This window comes from Staurois parvus, unplaced genomic scaffold (assembly GCF_062004578.1).
Source record: "Staurois parvus isolate SC_StPar_1 unplaced genomic scaffold, SC_StPar_1.0 ptg000053l, whole genome shotgun sequence".
Taxonomy (NCBI): domain Eukaryota; kingdom Metazoa; phylum Chordata; class Amphibia; order Anura; family Ranidae; genus Staurois; species Staurois parvus.
In genome coordinates, this window is record NW_028317849.1 from 5,772,826 (window position 1) to 5,790,260 (window position 17,435).

The following is a 17,435-nucleotide window of genomic DNA, read 5'->3' on the forward strand; positions in this document are numbered from 1 at the left end:
AACTTTCAGAAACAAAATACTGGAAGCTTAAAGCACAAATGTGATAATACAGAGACATATTTCTCTTATAGCGACTCTCATACAATCATAAAAATTAAATGGTATTTTTGTTCATTTTCAAACAATTAGCTAATGAGACATACAATTGCAGTACAGCCATTTATCGAATATACAGTACATGTAGATAAGCATCTGCTTCGACTTTCAACACTGGAAGGGTTTAGATAAGAGTTAATATTTCACTCAATTAAGAATGGATCACACCTCAAATTACATTTTTTTTTAACAAGTCTATTGATAAGAGGCAGTTTTGATGATTTAAATTGACCCTATCCCTTTCTAGGTAATAATTGTAGTCTGATCCTGTCACAGCTGTGAAAACCAAGGCTCTGCTGTGAATGGAGCTTCACGATTACACTTAAATTCATTTTAGAGGGAGCACCTGCGGAGCTGTGAATTCACAAACCATGATCCCTTATTGTATCATTTGCACCAGGGTCACAGATGAAAAAATGAGTTTTATTTCAAGTACAACTAAGAAAAAAACTAATCTATACGATGAAAGTAATTACTAAATAAGAACAAAGTGATTTTTAAGTAAAATCATGCGGTAGTAGAATACGAAGTGGTTGTAAACCTCTAAAATGAAAAGTATATCCTCTATAATGTACTAGCCAGAATCCAAAGCATCAAATGTGATTTCTGTCTCCTTCCTCTCCGCCAAACTATTTCCTCCAGTGCACAGAAGTTGACTGAAAACTGCAGCTGTGCATATTTCCCTATGAGATTGTGTAGACGGGGGCATGTCTTTCTGCCACTCAGCCCTAAGATTACACGGAGTTCTCTCTATGCTATGCAGTGTAACATCAGATCCCCACCCTCTGCCTGCTGGAGATGAGAAAAAGTTATTTATCTGTGTGTTTAAGAAGGCTGTAGAGAAGAGAGGGTTGCAGATAAACAGGTATGTGTTATTACTTGAGGCCAGTCACTTCACTGGGTATATGAAAGGGTTTACAACTACCTAAAAAGTTCTGTCAGTTTTTTTATGTCTGTAAACTCACTGGAGAGATTTTTTTTTTTCACTTCCTGTTTCTGTGACACCAAGACAAAGGAGGGAGAATGGTTGGCAATTTCCCAATATCCCTAAAAGTGCCACAGACAGCAATAAACATCTTAACATGGAGGCTCAGAATCTGAACTCTGGCCCACCTCTTTCTGTCTCGCACTAGTATTCACAGAGGATGTGATATATACTATATTGTGCTATGGGAAGCAAGAGACCCATGTCATTGATTTGATTTTGGAGCTCCAGTAATCTCAGGGGACTCTTTAAAAAAAACTAAAAGATACATACATTTTATTTGGATGCCATGTTGCATGACCATGCAATTGTCAGTTAAAGTAACGCAACACTGTATCGCAAAAAAAAGGCTTGGTCAGGAAGGGGGGTAAATACTCTGGAGAGCAAGTGGTCAAGTTACTATCATTTATTTCTAACTACTGTATTTATTGTTGTTAGCGCCAACATCACCTTCTTAGATATACTCTATAGATCATTGTGTACAAGCTCCCAGGACAATATCCCCCATACACAACATATTCCTTATAGTTACCATCAATCATCCATCCTATGTACGTATATCACCACTAGTCCCGGCCATAGTTTTAACCCAATTTCCACTTTTTTCCCCCCTAACCCCCATCCACCTCCCCTTCTTTTTACCTTCCCTCTCATTTCCATTTGCTACACTCACTTTTTTCCCACCTCTGTCTTTAACTACTTTACTAACATACATATCATCTGCAACACCCAAAGGGCTCTTGTTTTATTTGACTTCTTGTTCCATGCCAATCCTGAGCCCACCCACCATTAAAAGGTCAGTCACAGCTTCTTGCCTATTCTTCCAAATGTAAAACACATGACTTACAAGCGCCACCTTTATACCTCCTTACATTATTGTCATCTGTTATAAATAGCTAACAGTGTCGATTTCACTACCAGTGTTGTTCTCACTTGATAATTATTATATACATTTTTATCAGATGACACATGCAAAAATCACCCAATGACCCACTCCTATATTTATATTGCCTAAAATTATACCAGATCTACCTAGCACTTTAAACTTTGGATTTCTTACTGTACCATTTTTATTATTTTTATTGTAAATTTCCATCAATCATAAGTGCCCTAATTTCTACTGCATGTAATACTCAGCCATTTTAAGGTCTACATGACTAGCCCTGATGAAGAAGTGGGAGGCACTTCCCCCAAACAATGTTGGCTCCACTTATCTGTGAATTAAAAAAAAAAACTGTTCTTAAGATTGGCATTTTGAACAAATGGTATGGACAGGTGAAGTCCAAAAAAGTGTTTATTAACTGGAGATTTTGGTGGAGGCACCCACTCAGCTGGTTGCACGGAGGGGTGGCAAGATCAATCTCTCTTTCATTTGCATACCTGACCCAGGGTCCGGTCTGACAATATTTTCACAGATGGTCGCATGAATAGATCTCTTTTTTTCATTATTACCTGTCTGTTTTGTTGGATGCTAAAAATGGCTTCTTTCGCATTTGAATTTAGTTTTTCTCTTCTATCTGCTTGTAACCTTATGGAAAATGTTTTTGATTTTGACAAATAAAGAATGCAAGAAAAAAAAACACAACAAAACAATCTCAAGAGTGACCACCTTCCATACTCAGGTGCCTCTACACCGATCCAACCCCAATTCCTGCTGGCACAGAAATCAATGGGAAATTTTTCCAAAGGGGAAAACACAGCCTGCAACAAAACAATATTTTTTAATAAAATAGGCAAGGGTTGTAAACAATGTCAGGATATTATTACTGTCTGTGTATGTCTGTCCTCATTGTCTTGTAACAGTGATATAAAAAGTGAAGAAATCTCCCTGGCTAGGTTCACACCTATGCAGTTTGCATTTGAGCCATTTCCAAAAATGGGTAATTTGGGGAGTATTTGTTATATCCTGGAGTTTTTCAGGCCTCAAGAAATGAGATGGGCCGTCAGTACATCAGGACTGATCAATTGTCAGATATATATATATACACATCTTGGTTTGTGGACTTTCCTACAGACTAAATAATATACACTAATTTGGGATATTTTCACAAAATGAAATGTAGCAGAATGCATTTTGACCTAAATTTAAGAAAAAATGTTATTTGCAAAAATTTATAACAGAAACAAAGAAAAATGCAGGGTTTTCTTTTCAAAAGTTTCAGTTTTTTTTGTTTTATTTAGCAAAAAATAAAAAAAACTCAGTGTTGATTAAACACCACCAAAAGAAAGCTCTATTTGTGTGAAAAAAATTAAAAATTTTTTTATGGGTACAGTGTTGCATGACCACACAACTGTTATTCAAAGTGCGACAACATTGAAAGCTGAAAATTGGCTTGGGTAGGAAGGGGGTAAAAGTGCCCCATATTTAAGTGGTTAAAACAAACAAACATGTCTATACTTAACTGCTTTGTGCAATTCTTTTGCACAAAGCAGCCTCGATCCTCCTTTTCTGGGGTTCCCCGCCAGCACTCCTGGCCCCTCTTCATCAGGTACTGCCACAGAAAGCCACTTTCCATGGGGCACCTGTGTGGGTTTGCTTCCGAGCCACCCTGTCTGTGTCCATTGACACAGAGCGGGCAGCTCAGCCCAGCCCACCACCTGCTCTAGTGTCACAGCATTTGACTGACAGCAGCAGGAACCAATGGCTCCCGCTCGTACCAATCTGCCCAATGAAGGAGACAATGGCAAGAGCCACTGCTCACATGCACATCGCTGGGTCGGATCGGGCTCAAGTAAAAATAAGGTGGGATTTGGGGGGAGCTGCAACACAGGTTTTTCACCTTAATGCATAGAATGAATTAAGGTGAAAAACCTTAAGGATTTAGAACCACTTTAAATTCAATCAGTTACCTATAATTAATAGGACAAAAACGATATGATACAACCTTAACTATCAAGCGTATGGCCACAGAATACAGGTTCCACAGCGGTTTGTATGTGGCCACACCAACCGTGAGCAGCTGCATTTCTGATTTTAAGAGGGCAGTAAAATCAAGACTCAACGGCCACCTGTGTGAAGAAGCCCTTAAAGTTACCAAAACTATGGAATACGAGGATAAACCTGAACAATCCAATCAACGTGTATCAAATTAGGCAGGCTCTGCCACTACATAGTTATTGGTGGATCTAAAGGAGATTGTACAATTAGTTGTATAGTATATGGCCAGCTTAAGGCGCTCTATTTTCAGCCATGCGACTATTAAGTCTCAAATACTATTGGGCTTTGTATGAAACGGTCACTTTTTGGAACATAACAATACTTGTCTGTGTGTAAGCTTTGTGTTGCAACAAAGGCACAATGGTGCTGAACGTCATGGTATCCACGTGCTAACAGCAAGTATGCATTTTGTTTTAAACGTGTTTAATTTGTTTTAAAACCTCAATTTTTATACAGTGCAAATTCAAACACTCCCATACTAGTACGCAAATCAATGATTGATCTAGTGGGAAAACCTAATTTCCATTAAAACAGTTTGATTCCAAAAGCAAGTTTACCAGGAAGAGGAAGACTCATTCTGCAGGGCAGGGTCAGTGATATCAGTGCATTCCAAGCCAAATTTGCTGTAAAAAGCTATTTTGTAAATAGCTCCTTTCAGTAAAAAGAGCAAAATATGCCTGTTCCTTGGGAGGTTTACAACAGAGAGAGTACAGTTGCCACATCAGACTAAAGATGCATGACACCAAAAGGAGAGTGGTAGAGACAGAAAATGACACAAAGACGACAGAGCTCAAAATGAAGATGTTTGTACATTGGACACAGTTGCTAAAGTTGATGAATCTAGTTGTGAATCTAAAAGCAAATTAATATTAATAATTATGAATAAAGATTTTTTTCATCAACAAGCTTATTAAAGTGGAGTTCCACTTACCCTATCAAAAAATGAAAGTCAGCAGCTACAAAACTGTTGCTGCTGACTTGTCCCTCGGTGTGTCTCCCGCAGCCCGTTTCACCGGCCGTCCTGTATTCCAGGAGGCAGGTATCTTCAGTGTGGGCACCCAGCTGTGACAGCTTGCGGCTTCACAGCCGGATACCAACAGCACATCCGCGAGTAGAGCTGTGCTTCATGAATGGCCCCGTAGTCTTCTGGGACCTGTCACGTGTCCCAAAAGACTACAGGGAGGGAGGTAGGACACCTTCCACTCACCTAGGCGATCGGACCGGAAGTGAGAGGGGGTACCTGCCAAATTTGGGTAAACGCTCCCCCCCCACCCCCAAAGGTGCCAATCCTTAATGGGGAGCTGAGGAGCAGTCCTTAAAGCGGAACTTCCCCTTTTAGGAGGAACTCCACTTTAAGCTTAGAGTGATGTTTACATAATTACCTGTCACATAATAGTTTAGACCAGTCTCTCTCTAACTTTTTCACCCCAGAAGAGCCCTAGAAAGAATGTGAGCCGCGTGCTATGGGGGCACTTGTGTGTGCTTGCTCCCTAGCCGACTCTGTGTGTTGATTGACCCATAGAGCCAGCTCAGCCCTACCCACTCACTCTCCTCGCTGGTTGTCATTGACAGCAGCAGGAGCTGATGAGCAGAGAGAGAGCAGAGAGAGCTGCCGCTCTCGTGCACATCAGTGGATCAAGGTTGGGCTCAGGTGAAAAAAGAAGGGGGCTGGGGGGGGAAAATCGCATGCAGAAGGTTTTTTACTTTATTGCAGAGAATGCCTTAAAGTGTTACTAAACCCACAACAGTAAAATCAGTCTGTAAATGCAGTCAAGCATGCTTGTTATACTCGCTGTGGAACCTAAGGGGTTAATCCTCTGCATAGTGTAAAAAGGCTGTTTGATCCTGACTTCTCTGTTCCTCCCCTTCTTTCATGGTCTCCGAATCATCTCCTGATAAAACAGAGTCTTTGGGGTCACTCTGCATATACTCAGTTTAGTGTGCATTTCTAGAGTGTTTTTTTTTCCTTTGGGAGGGTGCAAGTGATCAGCACAGGGCCAATCAGCACTGTCCAGACAGAGGGTCAGGGATTATGCAGCCTCAGAGGACAGTCATGGGAGAATGAAAACTCCTCCTCCAAGCTTTAACCAGTGCTCAGCTGTACACTAATAGAAGTCACAAGACTGCTCTAACTGGTGATGCGAAAAGGTATTTATCAGTTTATATTTACTAAACTAATTGCATTTCCATGATGTGTGTACTGTGGGAGACTGGATATAGTGAATGCAGTGTCCTGGGTTTAATAACACTACATTTAAAAAAACCTTCTGATTTAAAATCACTTTAAGGGCCAGTTCACACTACAAAAATGCACTCCGGATACGTTTTGCTTACAGTTCACACCACACGCAGTTTCCAGTGCCATTTGCCATGTTCCAGTATGGTTCTGTGCAGAAAAAATGCATCATGTTCTACTTTTTTCATGCACTGGAAACTGACTGCACTGGTGTGAAATTGGAATACATGGAAAACACTGTGCATGCATTTTTGATGCAGAAAAAAGCACACTGAACTGCATCTAGTGTAAACTAGCCCTAGAGCAGAACTAACATCTGCAGATATTCACCTCTGTTCCAGCAATGCAATGTCTGTTAGATCCCTTGTCAGGCATCTTCTCTCCAGCTTCATCCAACTGTCTCGACTGGACACCAGTGGATGATATGCAGTCTCCTCATGTGGGAGTTGCTCATTCCAGCACCACCACTGGCAAGAATGTATGCAGAGCTCATGGTGCAGTGCAGGATTCCTGCAGACTGTCAGTGTAATCTGTCTGCCCATATATCATATGAATCAAGGAACTACTAGAGCGCTCAACAGTGCCGTGGTAGTTCATTGAGAACTACAAGCCGATATCCAAAAAGGATGTCAGTAGCTGATTCAATTAAAATTTTCAAAAAGTGACAGTGGGTACAGGGAGCTTTTCCACATACTGCTGTGACAAGGAGAGATAGGGATTGGCGAGTGGTTGCAGCAGATGGAACATTCTACATGTTCCACCCTAAAAACGGTTGGAACATGTAACACATTCCCAAAAGTTAGCTTATCCTTTAAGCCTCATGTACATAGAAGATTTTAAAACTGCTCTAAGGGCTAATTTACACATTGTGTGGTGACAGACTTTTTATTGCATTGTAAAACATCTATCACCGTAGGGACCGTAGAAAACAATTGTTTCCAGTGTGTCCCATTCACATTGTAATGCAGCCCAGGGCTGCATTTTAGTGTGCTGTGATAAAATGCAGATATGCTGCATTTCATTGCAGAGCACTGTACAGAAACACATTGTACTGTACAGAAACGCATTGAGCTGCTGTACATTGTCATGAATGAAGTGTACATTTTGTGCACGTCAAATAAAGTTGGTTTAAAAAAAATTGAATAGCATACCACACTGCCCTCTACTGCCAGGAATGGACAGCTCTCCATTCCTGTGTGAAAAACATTTTTTTTTCTGCCACTAAACGCCCCTGCATGTTAGCATTTACACAGGTTCAGAGGCAGGACTTTTTAGAGACAGAAAAAAGAAGCCATTGTTAGCGTGTCCAAGAGCATCAGCTTCTTGGAAGAAAAAATGTTTGACGTGTGTAAACGTTAGCAGCATTTAGCACTTGAGTTAATTTCAATGGCCAAAATAAATCATTCTGGCCAATAAAATAAATTAAGCCCAAGCCATTGATGCTCCTAAAATGTGTGTACAGCCAGTGGCAGTAATCTATACATACCAGCAGTGATCGTATGAATCAAATCCAAGTGGCTGGTTGTACTGAAGTCAATCGATAAGATTGACTTCACTACAACCAGCCTGCCCATAGATGGATTGAAATTCGACAGGTTCAGTAGGAACCAGTTGCTGGAATTTACTTTATGATTGGAAAAGACTAAAATTTACTCTCACTTTATTGTAACTCCCCATGTGGTTATGTAAAAAAAAAAAAACAAACAAAACTTTTGTTCTAATAAAAAAAAAATATAGCTCTACCACAATAATATTGTACATTGTTGCAGATATAGTAACAGCAAGCAGGAAATATCTATACTTGCTACAAAGTTAGACACTTTCAGGACATACCAGACCTTTCCAAGGTCATTTAGTGTTTCAGACTGCAGTCACACTAATGTGCTACAAACTGGCCACTGGAATTTGAAGCTACAACTAAATATGCCTAATGCTGCTCCCTCCTCCCTTCTAACACCTACAGTGGGGATCGAAAGTTTGGGCACCCCAGCTAAAAATTTGTATTAATGTGCATAAAGAAGCCAAGGAAAGATGGAAAAATCTCCAAAAGGCATCAAATTACAGATTAGACATTCTTATAATATGTCAACAAAAGTTAGATTTTATTTCTATCATTTACACTTTCAAAATAACAGAAAACAAAAAAATGGCGTCTGCAAAAGTTTGGGCACCCTGCAGAATTTATAGCATGCACTGCCCCCTTTGCAAAGCTGAGACCTGCCAGTGTCATGGATTGTTCTCAATCATCGTCTGGGAAGACCAGGTGATGTCAATCTCAAAGGTTTTAAATGCCCAGACTCATCTGACCTTGCCCCAACAATCAGCATCATGGCTTCTTCTAAGCAGTTGTCTAGAAAACTGAAACTGAAAATAGTTGACACTCACAAAGCTGGAGAAGGCTATAAGAAGATAGCAAAGCGTTTTCAGATGTCAATATCCTCTGTTCGGAATGTAATTAAGAAATGGCAGTCATCAGGAACAGTGGAAGTTAAAGCAAGATCTGGAAGACCAAGAAAAATATCAGACAGAACAGCTCGCAGGATTGTGAGAAAAACAATTCAAAACCCACGTTCGACTGCACGATCCCTCCAGAAAGATCTGGCAGACACTGGAGTTGTGGTACACTATTCCACTATAAAGAGATACTTGTACAAATATGGTCTTCATGGAAGAGTCATCAGAAGAAAACCTCTTCTACGTCCTCACCACAAAAATCATCGTTTGAACTTTGCAAATGAACATATAGACAAGCCTGATGCATTTTGGAAACAAGTTCTGTGGACCGATGAGGTTAAAATTGAACTTTTTGGCCGGAATGAGCAAAGGTATGTTTGGAGAAGAAGGGGCACAGAATTTAATGAAAAGAACCTCTGTCCAACTGTTAACCATGGGGTTGGATCAATCATGCTTTGGATGGTAACTTGATGCCATCTGTGAAAAAGCTGAAGTTAAAGAGAGGATGGCTTCTACAAATGGATAATGATCCTAAACACACCTCGAAATCCACGGGGGATTACATCAAGAGGCGTAAACTGAAGGTTTTGCCATGGCCTTCACAATCTCCTGACCTCAACATAATTGAAAATCTATGGATAGACCTTAAAAGAGCAGTGCGTGACAGACAGCCCAGAAATCTCAAAAAACTGGAAGACTTTTGTAAGGAAAAATGGGCAAAGATACCTCAAACAAGAATTGGAAGACTCTTGGCTGGCTACAAAAAGCGTTTACAAGCCGTGATACTTGCCAAAGGGGGCAGTACAAGATATTAACTCTGAAGGGTGCCTATACTTTTGCAGACGCCATTTTTTTGTTTTCTGTTATTTTGAAAGTGTAAATGATGGAAATAAAATCTAACTTTTGTTGACATATTATAAGAATGTCTAATCTGTAATTTGATGCCTTTTGGAGATTTTTCCATCTTTCCTTGGCTTCTTTATGCACATTAATACAAATTTTTAGCTGGGGTGCCCAAACTTTCGATCCCCACTGTATATGGTTGTTAGCAACCCATAGATCACGATCTACCAGTAGGTCACGGACAGGAGGTGACTGGTAGATCGAGGTCTGGGCTAGCTGTTTGATGCTCTGGGATGGCTGGTCAGTGGGTCAGAGTGCAATGCTGAGGGACTACTTGTAAAGTTGGTGCTGTAGTAGGGAGCAAGAGCTGCATAAACTGATGCCTCCTCTGTAGAGCTGGTTCCTGTCCCATATGGAGTGATACCAACTGCACTCCACCTCTTATCCCGGGTAGGGTTCTCCAGAGTGGTGCCAGCAGCAAGAAAGAAGAGATCTCCTGGTCAGTGTGAAGCAATGCACAGGGCATAATAGTACAGGACTGCTTTCACAATGATGCACAGCGGTTTACCCACATGGGTGCAGTGCGGTGTACCTGCAGCTATCCTACAGGTTTGCTGCACTTACCCATAGACTTCTATTATATCCTGTGGGTTTGGGGCTGAATGCAGGAGTTTTGGCATGCTTTCAGAAAGTGCGCAACACCTGCAGAATATAATCTACGGCAAAAAGCAGCTAACCCAGGAAAGTTGCAGATGCATTGTGTTGCACCCACGGTGCAGATAAACCACAGCACATCAGTGTGAAAGAAGCCTTGTAGGAGGATCAGAACAGTAAGGGTTCATTTATATTTGCAGTTTATTTTGGGGAGGGGGTAAAATCCCATAGATAAGATGTGTTTTTAAAAGCCCAACCGCACCCCCAGTGGCCAGGGGTGTACACATGTTGCAGAGGCAGCCGAAGTTATACACCCTGTCATGGTTGGTGGGTGTAGTACCTGCCAAGCATGACCCGTTCAAGTGAATGAGGCCACTCTGCATGTGCCGTGCAACCTTGTGCAGTACAGGAAACAAGGGGTTAAAGCAGGTAGTGTTGTGTTGCTTTCTCACCACCTGCTTTAACCCCTTGGACCCCACAGAAGCATGCAGTTGCGGGGGGTTTGCAGAGTGGCTCCATTTACTTGATGGGTCGAGACTGACAGGTGGTAGCATCCACCAAAAGCAACAGGGGGTTTCATTCCTGCTGCGGCATATGTACACCTTTGGCTGCTGCTTCAGCGGCTAAAGGGAGTAGGGATTGGGGCAGTAAAACTGCAACTTAACCTCAGGGCTTTACAACTTCTCAACTGTATGTGTGAATGAGCCACAAGGGTGCAGCTTCCAAATGCAACTAAGGACTCAGTCACAAGTGCAGCAGGCACTGCTGCTCCTCTGAAAAGCGATCTGAGTATGTTTGACAAGTGGTGAGGAGGCGAGATGTTGCATCCTCACCACCTGATTTAAACCCATGACTGCCATGCAATGCACACATTTGCGACACGGTAGTATGGCAATTAGAGTTTTAACTCAGGTGTGAGGAGGCGACACTGGGAGACACTGTGCCCGATGATTATTGAGTTCTTCCATGCTGTTCAGGTAGATCTCTACCTCTTTAATCACCTTCCGCCCGCCATATAGTACAATGACAGGGAGCAAGGTGGTTCTCTCTTTCTGATAGGACGTCATATGACGTCCTTCCATTCTCACCGCGCATGCGCGGCTCAGGGAGCGCGCGGCGATTGCCAGTACAGTGTCCCTCTGACACAGTGGATCATGGAAAGAGCCGAAGATGTGGGCTCGGTCATGTGATCAGCTGTGTCCAATCACAGCTGATCACATGTAAACATGGAAATGCCGGTTATTGGCATTCCTCTCCTCTCGAGCTGTCACGCTGACAGCTCGAGAGGTGAGGAGAGCCGGTAATCTGCTTTCCGCGGAGGGGACATGTACTCTGATCATCAGGATCAGTGTGCCCTGATTATCAGTGTGGGCCCAGAAGTGCCACCTGTCAGTGCTCATCAGTGCCAGCAGTCAGTGCTCATCAGTGCCACGTGCCAGTGCTCATCAGTGCCACATATCAGTGCATACCAGTGCACATCAATGCCACATATCAGTGCTTATCTGAGCTGCCTTTCAGTGTCACCTATCAGTGCCAGTCAGTGTCGCCTATCAGTGCCAGTCAGTGTCGCCTATCAGTGTCATGTATGTATCAGTGTCATGTATCAGTGCTGCCTTTCAGTGCCCATCAGTGATGCCTGTCAATGCCCATCAGTGCAACCTACCAGTGCCTCCTCATCAGTGCCCAGTGTCACCTATCAGTGTCCATCAGTGCAGCCTCATTAGCGCACATCAGTGAAGGAGAAAAATCACTTATTTACAAAATTGTATAACAAAAACTAAGAAAAAACGTTGTTTTTTTTTCAAAATTTTCAGCGGTTTTTGGTTTAAGAAAAAATAAAAATCCCAGAGGTGATTAAATACCTCCAAAATAAAGCTCTGTCTCAAAAAAATGATAAAAATTTCATATGGGTACAGTGTTGCATGACCGCGCAATTGCCATTCAAAGTGTGACAGCGCTGAAAGCAGGAAATTGGCCTGGGCAGGAAGGGGGTATAAGTGCCCTGTAGGCTAGTGGTTAAGGTTGCCTACGCTTGACCTATACTAACTACCATGTAGAAGGAAGATGCTTACACTTACTTATCCTCAGGAAGTTGCGGCGGAATCAATTGATCGGCTTCCAGTAGCCGACATCGGATACACCATAGGAACTCTATGGGTGATGTCACAGTATGGGCATTCAATCCAATGTTGGCACTCTTTCCTCTCCCATGAAGCCAACTGTTGGGGAGATTACGTAACTGGACCAGAGCATCCTGAGAATAGGTAAGAATATGCATCTTCCTTTTATAGGGTAATTATAGGAGTTAGAACTGGGTGTGGAATTCCACTTTCAACTTCATGTTAAACTCAAAACCAAAAATGCAGCTTACCAATTCTTATATGCTATGGCTGCATTTGTTTTTGATTTTTTTTTTTTAAGACTTTGTTCCTGTTTTCACCAAGGGATCTGGCCAGTAACACACCTCCTGTATTAGGCCTCATGCAAACAGGGTGTTTTTGCAGCCACTTCTAGGGGTGTCAGGCGGTTTTTTTTTTATTGCTTCCAAACCGCCCTCCATCTTATCCTGTGTCCATGCGCATAGATTTTAAGAAGCTTTTAGTAGCAGTAGCATTTACCAGCTGGAATAAAACCCAAAGCACACGTCCAGAAGCAGCATCGTTTTGGCAGAAAAACCGCTTGATGTGACTAAACGTGTGTTAACGCTATGACCATTTAGCGCTTGAGTGTAAATTAATATCAAATTATTGCATTAAGGCCTTAAAATGCCCCCACAGGGAGCATAGAGACACCTTTGGACGACAGCATTGCCAATCTGGGGGGAGGGGAATGTTAGATGTACTAGTAGATTACACAAATTGAAGCCAGACTCTCACTAATACTTTAGAAGCAGTTACAGCAACAGCTTTTACTTTTTGGGACAAGGGTTTTACATAAATAAAGCTGCTCATTGTAAGCACCCCCATCAGTGGTAAATGATTTGTCTCAACCTTCTAACTGATACATTTGCAACAGCTTGTTCTGTTGAAACAGAACAGACTTATGGCAAAATCACCAGATGAAAATACAAGAAAAAAAAGCTAAGGCAGCCATCACATCTAAGAATTGGCAAGATGCAATATAATAAATGTTTACTTTTGGGTTTAATATGGCTTTAAGCAAAAGTGTTGGTAGAAAGACTTGATAATTTCACAAATGTGTCCAACTAGGACTTCCCATTTACACGGTGCATAGCTTACACAGAGGCATGTTCCACTGTACTTCTGGCAGAGCAGGTTATGTTCTGCATAGCACTACCATCAATTGCAGATTACTTATAATGCAACATTTAGCTTCACATAATGAATTTTTTTTTCTGATGGCGCTAGTCCACACACTGAAGGACATTTTGGACTTCCAAATCACTTTTATTCACCAAGAAAGTCATTTTACAGATTTCCCACATAGGGGGTGTCTCTGTACAACAGAACAGTAAAGGTTTTGCAGCCTTCCGGTTATCTACTACACAGCTCTGTCTAATTCCTCTTCAAGACAGAGATACCGCAGTCTCCAGAATAGGTCTCTAGTCTGCTCACACACAGACCGCTATTTGTGTAGCTCAGACACACCTGTCGCCTTACGTTCAACCGCCCTGTTGTATATAAGCCTCCTCATTGGCGCTGATTTGTGTATTCTGCCAGCAGGGGAGTTTTCCCGCTTTCAGAATACAATAGTGTAGTGAGGAGGGTTCCCCCATCTACTTCACTTGCTGAACAAAAAAAAAAAAAACCAAAAAAAACATTGAACCAAATATATCCAGCTACTGAAACGCGCATCAATACTTGTGGAAACTTGTCTCTGCAAAAGAAATCTGCACATTTTTTCCATCAGTTTTTCTGTATATATGGTATGAACAAGGCTTCAGGGCTCATTCACACCATATGCAGAGATCAGATTTTGCTGCACCAGAAAAACACAGGTCTCTCCAAGACTGTATCACTCACACCAACAGAGCTGTGCGGGATTATGCAGCAAGTCCGCAGTTTTACGCACAGCTCCTCAGTCAAACTGAAAGAAACCAACAGCACTGCATATAAAAAAAACAAACAAACAAAAATAGGTGTTACCAAGCCCACTGCGTTCTGCCCACAGAGTCCCCAACTCCAATACAGCTTTCGGTAAGGCCTGGTTCACACCTATGCGATTTTCAGTGCGTTTTCAGTTTTGCAGAAAGGCACTACAGTTCATTTAACATGGTTTCCTATGGGTCACGTTCTTATCTGTCCATTTTTTTAAGAGTTGGACTTCAATGGAAATGCAGCAGAAATACATAAAAAAATGCATCGTTTGCTTTTCTGATGTATGCCTGCTGTGTTTTTGCTGGTTTCTTCCACAAGACAACAGACACTTCCCAAAATAATAAAACACATAAAAAAACATGTGAAAAAAATGCAAAAAAGCACCGCAAACGCAATGTAAGGACTAAAAGGAATCCAAAACATGGGAAACACTGATGGGAGATCCTCTGAGGGGGGACACCAACGAGGGGAGCTCCAGTGGGGGGGGGGGGGGGGAAGACACCGACTGGGTGAGCTACAGTGTGTGTGTGGGGACAACACTGATGGAGAGGTCTCAGATGAGGGTGCCGCTGATGTGGGATCTCTGATGGCAGGGCTCTGATGAGGACTAGGATGTAAAGGAGGGAGCTGATGGGAACTGCAGTGTACAGAGGACTCAGACGGGGGGGGGGGGCTATAATGCAGAGGGAGACTTTGACAGGAACTCTGATATAAATGGAAACTCTGATGGGGATTCTGATGTAAAGAGAGGCTGTGATGGTATAGCAGTAAACTGTTGAAACTGTGCTGGACTCTCTCCACAAATCAGAAGAGAAAGTAATGACATAAGATGTGAGGTCAGTCTGTGCATTAAAAAAAGTACATGGGAGAAAAAAAAAAAAAAAAATTATGTCAACGTGTATAAAACTCACTGAAATGCACATGAAAATTGATGTTAACTTGTGTCCTTGCAAGTGAAATCTGCATGTTTTTCCATCATGTTTTCTGCACGAGGCATTAGGCCTTGTTCACACCATACATGCAGAAACACTGATGGGAAAAAAGTGCAGATTTTACTCAGACACAAGTTTACATCAGTTTTCATGTGAGTTTCAGTGAGTTTACACATGTTGCAGATTCCTGTGCAGAAAAAAATCTGCACGTGATACGAGTGTTGTGATGTGACCAGGACACATGGAGAACAATTGTTTTGGCTGTGCCTTTGCACAACTTGTGCAGAAAAACGGACATCTCTGCACAAGGTGTGAACAAGGCTTTTCTTGTTCATCAGTCTGGTTCCACTGCTTGTCTGATTTGGCCAGAAAGGATTGGGCAAGCACTCCAAATGTGTCACTCACGCTACCCTTAGTGCACAGGAGCCCTGACCGATTGGAATCTCCTATTTTTGGTAAAATTCACCTGTCCCCAGCCAGCTTCCACCCTTGGGATGACTATCAAAAATTCAAGAATCCTTTTACTGACCAAACAAGCTCTCCCAGAATCCCTTCTCATCTTTTTACCATAAAGAGACAATGCATCTGTCCTACTATGGTTCGGTCTTTAACCTGGTAGTTTTCAAAGAGGATCACTGTAAAATCACCAAGGACCTGAATGAAAGCCAATCAAATACATATTACAGCAATGCAATGGAGACTAACAGAAATCATTCTAAGAACTATCCTGAGGACATGAAAATAACAAGATGGCAATTCTAATAAATGGGCCACTAACACTATTGGTGTAAGTGATATTCCTAACAAAATACAAATTTCTATTTCTATGACCTAGAGAAAATATACTAGAGCACAATGTTTGGAGGACTGAACTTAGTAATGGTTACAAAGTCCTACTATGCAAGCCAAACATGGCCAGTGTGTGAGCCTACCGGAGCTGCAGGAGGGCAAGGTGCATACTACTACCTACGGTATTTAGCAAAAAAAACAAAAACACAAAAAAACAAAAGTTGCTACTAGTGTGATGCTCATTTCCTATATCTGCACTGTTGGCATGTTTACAGTACATTTTGTTTGCAATACTCACCAAGCATACACAAATATTCTGCTTCGCCTCAGGCTGGCCATAAATGAAGTAAACCTGTAACTCAAAAGGAGCCTTGTGTATATTCAACACAGAATAACTGTTCAACTTACAGACTTGCATGTGAACACTGGATGAAAGATTTCGTTTACAAACGATTTTATTATTTTTTATGAAATAGGCTGCAAAAACAAAATTACAGCATCGAGTAAAATATAAAACAGAAACAAGGCACATCTGTAATAAGCATTCCAAAAGGGTACAGTCATGTAAAGCATAAAAATTAAGTGTATGAGCAAGATAGATAAGAGGGTAGGCAGAGCAATAATAGCTCCAACAGAAAAGCACGATCAATTGAATCATAAGTATTCATTATTCAGAAGTAAATGTCTGAGTTTTCCAAACTTCCCACTTTCTGTCGAATAATTGCACCCTATCCAGTAACGTATAATGAATTCTCTCCATGAGCTTCACTGCATCAACTCTCCGCAAAACCGAGGGCAAATGGCACCGCGCGCGACCTCCAATGCAGGGCAATTGCCAACAGGACAGAAACACAGACGGTATGGATCAGCCTCTTAGCACCCGTCTGTATCCCCGAGATGCGGGCTCCCAGTAGACAAGACTGCATAGACAGATGCACAGGGGCATTCGCCACAGCAGAGGCCACTCCAGAGACTTTGCGCCACACCAATGAAAGGCTTGGGCAAGCCCAAAATATATGTACTAAGGTACCAGCTAGGCCACAACCCCGGAAACAAAGGTGGGACGTCCCTGGAAACATGACACTCAGCCTAGAAGGGGTATAATACCAATCGGGTTAATACTTTGAGGGTAGTCTCCCGAACAGAGATATAGAGCTCTTACGTATATTCTCCGCCATGGAGTCCCAGTCCTCTCCCGAAAAAGTGACACCACTATCCGCCTCCCATTTCTGTCTATATAAGAGGGATGAGGAGTAGATAGTTACCGAAAAAAAGCCGATACAAATCCGAAATAGGACCCCTGCCCCTAGGAGAGTCACGGCTAATACATTCGAAAAATGCAATCGGGGACGAAGGTGTCAGATCAAAATGTGTAAGCGGGATTTCAAAAAGTGTACGTAGCATCTCAAAAGTGGTATAAGACCCTCCTCTTTGAAAATCAGATAATCTG

At 42.0% G+C, this 17,435-nt stretch overlaps 1 protein-coding gene across 1 annotated transcript in view; it reads right to left on the reverse strand.

The window, feature by feature from the left end:
* MYO9B (myosin IXB) overlaps positions 1 to 17,435 on the reverse strand; it is a 240,583-nt gene that overhangs the window by 183,327 nt on the left and 39,821 nt on the right. The gene's annotated exons all lie outside the window — the stretch shown is intronic.